Raw genomic sequence first — 9,297 nt, 5'->3', positions numbered from 1 at the left:
TTGTATGCTTTTTACTTTCTTGTGTCATTGTTTTAAAATTTTTCAAGGTGTAAAAACAATATATGTATGCCACTGCAAACATTACAATCGAATTTAATTTTTATCTTGTTACATATTATATATGTGAAGTCATGCATAGATTGCAATCAGAATGATTAGTCTAGCTAGGGGTAGCATCTAGCTTCCTGCTTGGGTGAAAGTTCTCTAAAGTTGTGTTCTTACCTTCAACCAAAGATTTTTTTTTTTTTTTCCTGTTGAAGAGAACAGCTGAGTTTTCTGTTCTTATTCTAGTTCCTTTTATTTTTTTTGTTTTTCTCTAAAAATTATTATTATTTTAAAGTATGAAACAGTTATTTAACTTTTCCCCACTCCACTTGCTATATAGCTAATACAATCAGGATTCCAATTCTAAAATGTACAAACTTACAATCAAATGTAGTTATAAAATTTAAAATCTTCAGCAATGAGGAATTGGATATTAACTTTTATGAGGAATTAATTTGGATATATGAAATTTCTGTAAAGAACAAATCATTAAAACAAGTTCTTGATACATCCATATTTCAACATTATTGACAATTGATCGCATCAGAATAATTAGTCTTCCTAGAGGTTGTGTCTAGCTTCATCCCTTGTTGAAGGTCTTTTAGGGTTGTTTACTAACTTGAAACCAAAGCAGATGCTCTTTTTCTGATTAAGAGAATAACTGATTTTTCTATTTTTTTCTTTCTATTTTTTGCTTTTGCTTTTCACTGAATTTTTTATTATTTAAAAAAATGATTTGTATTAGCATGTTTGAGGACATTATTATTGCAATTCTCATAATGCAACAAACTTTAAAATCAAATCATGGCTAGTGATTGTTCAAAATTTTCAACAGTGAGGAGCTTGATCATAACTTTCCCTAATGGGGAATTAATTTTGATATGCAAAATTTCTTCACTGACCAAATCATTATCAAGTTCTTGATATATCCAAATATTGTCATGTTGTTGACAATTGATCGGTTCATTGATAGCAGAAAATGGTCTGCATCAGCAGCAGTAATATTATTGGTGAACCGCTTAAACTATCAGCATTGGGAACCTAAGCTTGTACCTATATGTTAATAGATTTAGAGCCCGTTTGTTTGGGTGTATTGAGAGACAAAAACGGCGTTTAGCAAATCGTGAAAATCTTGATATGTTTGGCTAGGCGAAATTTGTGGGATTGTGTTTTTGAATCAGCAGATTTTCGCGTTTCAGGAAAGGCAATTTCCCGTTGTGATTTCGATATCACGTGATTTGCAAATCGTGATTCCACATATTACTCAATTGTTAGACCTGTCTTGTCAGATCTGTGATTTACCATAAGAGGAGTGCATTTGGATCTATTACTAAATGGCCTTAGCCATCTGATGCCTTCATTTTACAATGTTGGGAAATCATCAAAGACTTCATCTTCCCATGTAATGCTTGTGAAGAAGAATTGGTGAGACCTTTATAATATTTGAATTTCATTTTTAAAGTGTCATATCTTTCTTCCTTTGATTTCTTATTTAGATTTTTCTTTCATTGTTTCTTTCTTCTCCTTCCTCTTTTACTTCAGAGATTTAGAAGTTTAATAGGTGCCTTGTGACATATCTCTTTTCTATTGTGCTTTCTTACAAATATAATTTAGTAATAGTTTAAAACTCTTATTATACGTAGTACTGCTCTTTAATTGTTTAAACTTTACCAAATGAATTTTGTGCTATTGCCTCTTGATGTTCTTGAAGTTTTCTAACTTTTATACCTTTCAATCTGAATGAAATTATTGACTGAAATTTGTCCTTACCCATTTCAGATCATGACCAGGGCAAACTTAGCCATAAATTACTAACGTAATTCTCTGGTGCATATACAATCAGGCAAGCAACTGTGCAGAAAAAGGTTGAAAAATAGAGAAGGTATCCTGTTTTGATCAGTAAGCCTTGCTCTAGTTGTTATCATTGTTTGGATGTGTTACATCCAGAAAGTTGTCATATTTTTCTGCTTGGTTTTGTCTTTTTAGCCTGATGTATTGTATTTTGTAGTGGGAAGATTCTACAGGTTTATTTTGTTGTGTTCTGTCCAGAATTTAAGTTTAGTCATGTATGTGAGTGTCAATCTTTTTCAATCAAACAAAAAATATTATTTTGCTAGGTTATAAGAACCATACTTTAGGCATCCCTCAATTAAGTCCAAATAAGCTATTACTATCAATAGGTATTTAAACTTATCTTTCCACTTTGACTTGAAAACAGGTCCTGATTAGAGAGCTGTACTCTCCAAAAGTGGCTGCTCAAATTTTAGCTATCCCTATCTCAAGCTGTGGGGTCACTGATAAGCTGCTATGGCCTCATGCAACGCAACATAGTGAGTGAAACCAAGTGTCTTATGCAATGAGAAGAGAACTTGGACCATTTATTCCAGAAGCACAGTCTTGCTTGGGCTGTATAGCCTCAAAACAGTGATGTTTGAGGGAGCAAAACAGTGTGCCAAGGCAAGTGTGTCCAGTCATGGAGGGACGGCAAGTGTTGCTGACAGTTGAGGGGCACTGGCAGAGCTGATGCAAATGGGGTTGTTTTGCCTATTTAGCTAAATCATGTGCTGGCATATAATTTTTCAGGCTGTTCCAGAAATGCTGTATGCAAAAGAGTGGAACCTTACTGTTTTAGAAGCACTTTTTCCTAGCTTGTTTTGGTTGGTGGAAGATTGGAGGACCTGTGTTTAGAAAAGAAGAAGGTTCCTTGCAACTTGCTACGCGGATTGAAGAACACAAGTGCAAGGAAGTTGGAGAACGCCAGTGGTGTACATTTGCTGTGCATGGGAGTCACTGATGAGGCTAGAGCCCTGGTTACTCTTGCATCTAACTCTTTTATGAACATTTTTTGGGCTTGTAACTCTATTACTAGATAGTTAACTTTAGCAATCTGGATAATATATAGCCAATTTGTTTCAATAGTGAGACTTTAGAGTTACTTTCTGCAAAAACTGTTCATGTTTGGTTGATATTCTCCACATGTTAATAGATAGTCAAAATTGCCAATGAGCTGGGTAGCTCAAATGGTATTTTCCACTCTCCAAATTTTATATCAGCAAGTAATCACAAGGCTCATGAGCCTTTAATAGTTGGCTTGGAGCGTCAATCAACATGGCTATGGCTAGCCAAATTTGGATTTACATTGGTAAATTACCGATTATCCCAAAAGTTTAAGCTGTTAGGAAATTGTGAATCTAATAATTTAACCATAATTTTAATACTTCCTCTCACATGTGGGCCTAAACCCTTCCCTAAAATACCATGATAAATTACATATTCTCCCAAAAGCTTAATATTTTGTAATTTATCAAAAATATACAGGAGAAAAATGTTAGTATAGTTGCAAGAAAAATGTTAGTATAGTTGCAAGTTGCAACTCGGGAGATATCTATAGCAAAGTAGAAAATTACTAGATTATAAACAGATCTTGCTAAGGCAGAAGCATTGACTTGCTGGCTTGCACTTAAAGTAGATAAAAATTGTTACGTGCAAAAGAAGTGGAGTTTCTGTTATAGATTTTAACGTTATGCTCGCTGCAGAATATTTGGATGTTTGCTTAATTTTAGGATCAGAATAAGTTGTTGCATAATATTAGGATCAATTGAATTTGTATTTGCATTTTAGTAGGATAAGGGAATTTGTTTATCAAGTGTTTGGGGGGTAACGGCTAGTGGAGCTAGTGTTTGAGTTTTATTAGGATAGTTTGCTCCTAAAATGCAGGGCTTATCTTGTATAAAAGGAGCAGTGGTTTATTTGAATAAAAATCATCAGATAAGAATTATTTATGCAGAGTAATCTGTAGAGGTCAAGGATTCCTCGATCAATCCTAATTTCTTTTTAGTCTTTATCCAATACCCATTAATTATCAAAATAGGTAAAGGTCGAGTCTTGTACGTACCAAAAATAAACTCACAGTTTCTCTCAGCATCTTCATCATACGTTGTCATAGTGAAAGGTCTGAACTTTGTACAAAAGGGCAAAGATTAATGGCAACATCACTCACAAAGAACAAAATTGACAAACAATGCAGTTATATATGTACTCTGTAGTTTGCAAAGAATTATAGAGAGGGAGAGATATTTGAGAACGAGGTCTTGCAGAGTTCCCTCTCCTTTGCTCGACAAAGTGCCCTCAGTAACACTGCCACGTCCTCTCGTTTCTACCAACCCAAGGTGCTGTCTCCACAAGTTTTCTGTCAAGGGGGTGGAGACATCTCTAAACTCTTTGTCGCTATTCTTGACTAGGGCCCATACTTCGGGTGGCAAAATCAAAATCGTAGATTTATGGATATAATGTCCAGAATTTGGACTCTTGCTATGCCATTTCCAAACTCATACCCCTATGCACATTGCGGATCTATTGCTTCATCAAATGTCTTCCCCTCTACATTGACACTTCGTCTGTGCCACCATTCCACAAGTTTTGCAAAAGCTATATCTAATCATTACTAAACCATTGGTGGGGCTGCCTTTCGGTATCTTCTCTACAGCGTTAGTGTCTCTGAGATTGATAGGTAATATTTTTCTCAATCCTCCTGCTTCTAGGTTCCCAAATCTAAGGATTCTATTACTTAGATTAGCAGAGTTTGCAAACTCTGAATCTCTTCCCACCATCCTCACTGCCCTACCTGTCTTCATTTTAGAAATTCACAAGCACAACCTCATTTTGTTGGCATGACAGGTTTTTCAAAATGAATAAAGTAGAATTCCATGAATATATGATTTCGATTGAAGAAAAAGTTCAAAAATGTAGTAATGTCACTAATGAAAATCTATGTCTTTTATCTCAAAAAAAAAAAAAAAAAATGAAAATCAACAAATACTGTGAATAATAGACTGTATTGAACACTAAGTACAAAATGGCCTTAGTCACGTGCTTCCAATGTTAGGAAAACATCTTACACCTCATCATCCCACGTGATGCTTGTGCAGAGGCATGGTTGGCACTTTAAAAGATTTTTGTTTTTTCTTTTTTTTGTTTCCCCATGGATTTTATTTTCACATTCAAGAGTTTAATACATATAATGACAATTTGAATGGAAAGTGTGGTATCAACCTATCACTTGCATTACCTTGTTGATCTGTGTTATTAATTGTTTACTCATTTTATACATAACATTGCTCGTTAATTATGGAAGCTTTTACAATATGACTTTTGTGCTTTGGGCTCTAGATATTCTTGAAATTTTCAAGACTTATTTCAAATCATTGCCAAGGGAAACCATCCCCGCTCGTTTCACATGTTCGTCTTTATAGTAATTAGACTCATGCAAGGAAACATCTGTTTAAACAAGGTTGAAAATTTGAAAAGGTAGTCTGCTTAGATTTGAAAGCCTGCTCTACTTGTTATCATTGTTTTGATGCATTTTGTCTAGCAACCCTTGCCCCTAAGTTCTTTGTGAACACTAGCTTGGATAGCAGGCTGCAAACTCTGAATCTTGTACACTTTCTTCTTGTGTTATTTTGGTTTTAATGTGCAAAAATAGAATGGCAAAACAAAGCTTTTCTTCATGTGCTGGTAAGCAAGCAAACATCGACACTGGAAGCTATCACTGCCAAAGGTATATCAATTTATAGTTCTATCCCCCATGTTTTTTTATTCCATAAGCATAAGCTCATTAGTAAAGGCATGACACGTTGACAACAAGTAGTTCAAAATGAATAAACTAGAATTCTAATTCTTATATATTTCCTTCTTTTCCTTTTCATATATTATGGTTTGCTTTATGTTAAAGTATGCAAAGGCGTTTTACTTGTTTGGAACTTTTAAAAGGATTTTTCTTTTTTTATTTGGGTCTGTCCCTTAGAAGTGGTTTCATTCATCCTTACTCATCTCAGGCTTGGATTTAGGGCTGGCTGAAGGATATCAGGGACACGTTAAAGAACTTAAAGTACTTCTCAGACTCATTTGTCTTTTATGTTTCTGTGGTCCATTTGGACTTATAGGAACAAGGCAAGGGAAATCCTTACCCTGCCACTAATGTGGTCATGCATAGTAAAAGTTTGATTTCTATGTGCAAGGTAGCTAACAGTTAAGAACTAAGGGAAGGCGTCAACAGCAACAAAATAAGCAAGTCCAGACCTTTATAGAGTCTTTCAACTGGCAACCAATCCTGATGGAGGAGAGCTGCAAGGGTAGAAGAACGAAATGGAGGGGATTCATTCAGTTTTTTTTTTTTTGTAACAAAGAGGCGGTGGCAGAGCTGATGAAGGACATTCAGATGTTTAGGAACCAGCTAACAGATGTTTGGGTTCGGACAGAGGTGGAAAGACGTCTTCTGAAAGAGCCTCAATCTCTATCTACCACTGCTCCTAACTTGTTTATGAACATTAGATTCGATATATAGCACACAGTGGACTCTCTTAATCTTGTATATTTTTATTCAAGTGTTGTTTTTTTTCCTTTGTTTCAATGTATCATGGCGCAAATCCATTACCAAAATCTTTAATTATTTTAGAACATAATAGAAATCCACAGAATATTAAGATTACATTTTTCTGTTTAGAGAGAAATTCCTAATTATATATGTTGATGATGTCAAACTTTGCCCCCAGCTGTCATTTTAGTCTCTCATAAATATAATTATCTTCCTTCCTTTTTATTTTTATTTTTAATGTAGTTGAATAATTTTTGTTCTTTGTTTTCTCACTACTCACTTTCACACCTACTTTGTTTAAACAATTAGTTGTTAACCTCACTGCAAAACCGAGGATGTGCATGCTTGCACTTCACTATGTCTCTTTGATTCCAAAACCCAATGCCCTTCTTAAATTTAACAAGAAATTAGTAGAGCAGTACAAGTTGTTGTTTATAATTCTTCTTCTTTAAAACATGAAAAGCCCACCACGGAAGTTCCTGTTTTGAATTTAACGGCTCTTTAAGTTAAATGGCACCGCTTTTCAAATTTAATGGCACGACGGCGTTTTGTTTTCAATTACTTCTATTATTTTACGAAACGACATCGTTTTATCATTCAAGAAGAGACGCCATTTCATTGATTGGAACTGTTCACTTAAGTAGTCGTTGGTCCTTGCCAGATGTCAAATTTTTTTTCTAAATAACAATAAATATTAAAAAATTTAGTTAGGTGTCACGTTTCAAAAGAATGTAGAAAACTAGCATCTCGAGTGTCTAAAACTCGAGTTCTAAGATAAAAATTGTAGAAAAAAATCAACGTGGAAATCGAGTTTTAAAGACTCGAGTTCCATAAACGCCGCTATAGGGCTTAAAAACGTCACTATAGGGCTTAAAAATGGAGTTATAAAAAATTTTTGCAGGAAAACGCCGCTATAAGGCTTGAAAACGTCACTATAGGGCTTAAAAACGCCACTATAGGGCTCCCTGAACCTGGTATTGAACACTTATAAAAATTTTTTGCAAGAAAACGCCGCTATAGGACTTTAAAACGTCACCATAGGACTTAAAAACGCCACTATAGGGGCGATCAAAATAAATTTTTTTTTGCATGGAACTCGAGTTTTTAAAACTCGAGATCCATGTGGCATTTTCTTTCCAACAACACTCACAAAGCGAGTTTTTAGGACTCGAGTTTTAATATGGATCTCGAGTTTCTAAAACTCGAGATGCTATTTTCCTTGATTCTTCACACCTTTGCCTAACTTACTACATACTTGGCCTTTACATTGTTAGTCTACCCATTCCCCCGCCAGATGTCAATGCCTCATTGGCTCCACGTTATTTGCAAATTCTGTTAGTTCTGTTAAGAGTCACAACTGCTAGTTTGTTAGTTATATAAACAGATCTTTGGTTGTAACATAACCAGTGGTAGAGGATCATAATTTTACTAAGATAGTAGTTGTGATTATGAAAACTCAATGCAACAGTTTATGTGGCAACAATATAATTTTGAGATACTGTTTGGCTTTAATATGTTTTTTCTGTTTTCATTTTAAGTGATTTAATTAAGAAGAACATGTAGTCATTTGAACATGTAGTGATTTAATTAAGTTATTACTATTATCATGGAAAGCAACATGCTGTAGGAACGGTATTGCATTAGAGGCAGAAAGAGTCTACTGTTTATTTATTTAGTTTTCGATATTCAAAAGAGTCCAGTACTGTTATTGCTATTAGAGTGGTTGATTATGAAGTTCATGAATGTGAACTAGACATGATAGCATTTATAGGAACCTCTTAAAGTGGACAATATCAGAGGACTAATGAACCCCCAAAGAGGTTGGTTTAATGGTGTTGTTATCTTCTCCGCAAGTGACGGCATCGCATTCACATCTGCTTTGCTGGGCAGAAGCTGGTCGGCAAGAGCAGTTCCTAGCTTGTGCAATCGCTGGAAAGCTTGCTCCACAATTGATTTGAGCACATGTGCCCGGTACAATAATCTGTTCGCGGCAACGAGGCTGATCATCACCTATAAAATCAGATTCAAGAGATAATTATAGACACATTATTTTTGCAAATAGAGGTATATATATATATATATATATATCATTTGAGTAATTAATCGTTCATGAATTTATGTAAAATTGAGGTGACAAAGCAAAGCTTAAATTTGACAAAAATATCAAAATAGCTTTACCTTGAGAAAGGTTAAGTAGACTTGATACAAGAACAAAAGAAACCACGACAAAGACAGCCAACTTGTTCGTGTTCTCCTCTGGTGTGTGTGTCTCTCTCTAATACTCCTATTTGGGTTACAATGGTAGATTCTTGTATGAGCATAGCAATATTTATATATAGAACAGTTTAAATGACTTATGGAGTAACAGCATTATCCATAGACAATTAATTATATGGTGGATATGGCAATAATGGTCAGGTTAATTACCTAATTTGGAGTATGGGATATGCTGAGGTGTTACATAATAGAAGACAGATCATGCTGATAAATAAGAAGAAATTATCGTTACAACTCAACAAGCTAACTAGAATAAATTATTAGGGCTCAAATGACATAATATCTCCCACTAAAAAAAAAAGAGATATGCTACGTCTACAATAATTTTACATCATTTTTACAACAAATTACAGGCGGTTAGTTGTTATTAATTCAAATTTGAAACTAACACTAAAATTACTTTTTTGCCTCAACAATAACAACCAATAACAACCTGTCACTTAGGATTTGTTGTAAAAATATTGTAAAAATGTTGTAGATATATCATTTCTATAAAAAAAAAGGACATAATATCAACATTAGATTTTTTTATTATTTATTTATGGAAATCAACATTGAATTTTGATAATGAATTTCTCCACCTCACAGATAACTCATAACTT

General features: G+C 34.4%; 1 long non-coding RNA gene across 1 annotated transcript; it reads left to right on the top strand.

Moving 5' to 3' along the window:
• The first annotated feature begins 890 nt into the window (after positions 1–890).
• On the top strand, positions 891–2,970 carry LOC136064980 (uncharacterized). Its single transcript, XR_010626633.1, has 3 exons — positions 891–1,470; positions 1,825–1,927; positions 2,264–2,970. It is a non-coding gene; the product is annotated as an uncharacterized LOC136064980 (long non-coding RNA).
• The last annotated feature ends 6,327 nt before the right edge of the window (positions 2,971–9,297 follow it).

The sequence above is a fragment of the Quercus suber genome, unplaced genomic scaffold (assembly GCF_002906115.3).
Source record: "Quercus suber isolate HL8 unplaced genomic scaffold, Cork oak 2.0 scaffold_819, whole genome shotgun sequence".
NCBI classification, from domain to species: Eukaryota; Viridiplantae; Streptophyta; class Magnoliopsida; order Fagales; family Fagaceae; genus Quercus; species Quercus suber.
The sequence above is the reverse complement of the archived record's forward strand: the minus strand, read 5'-3'. Positions and strand labels throughout refer to the sequence as shown.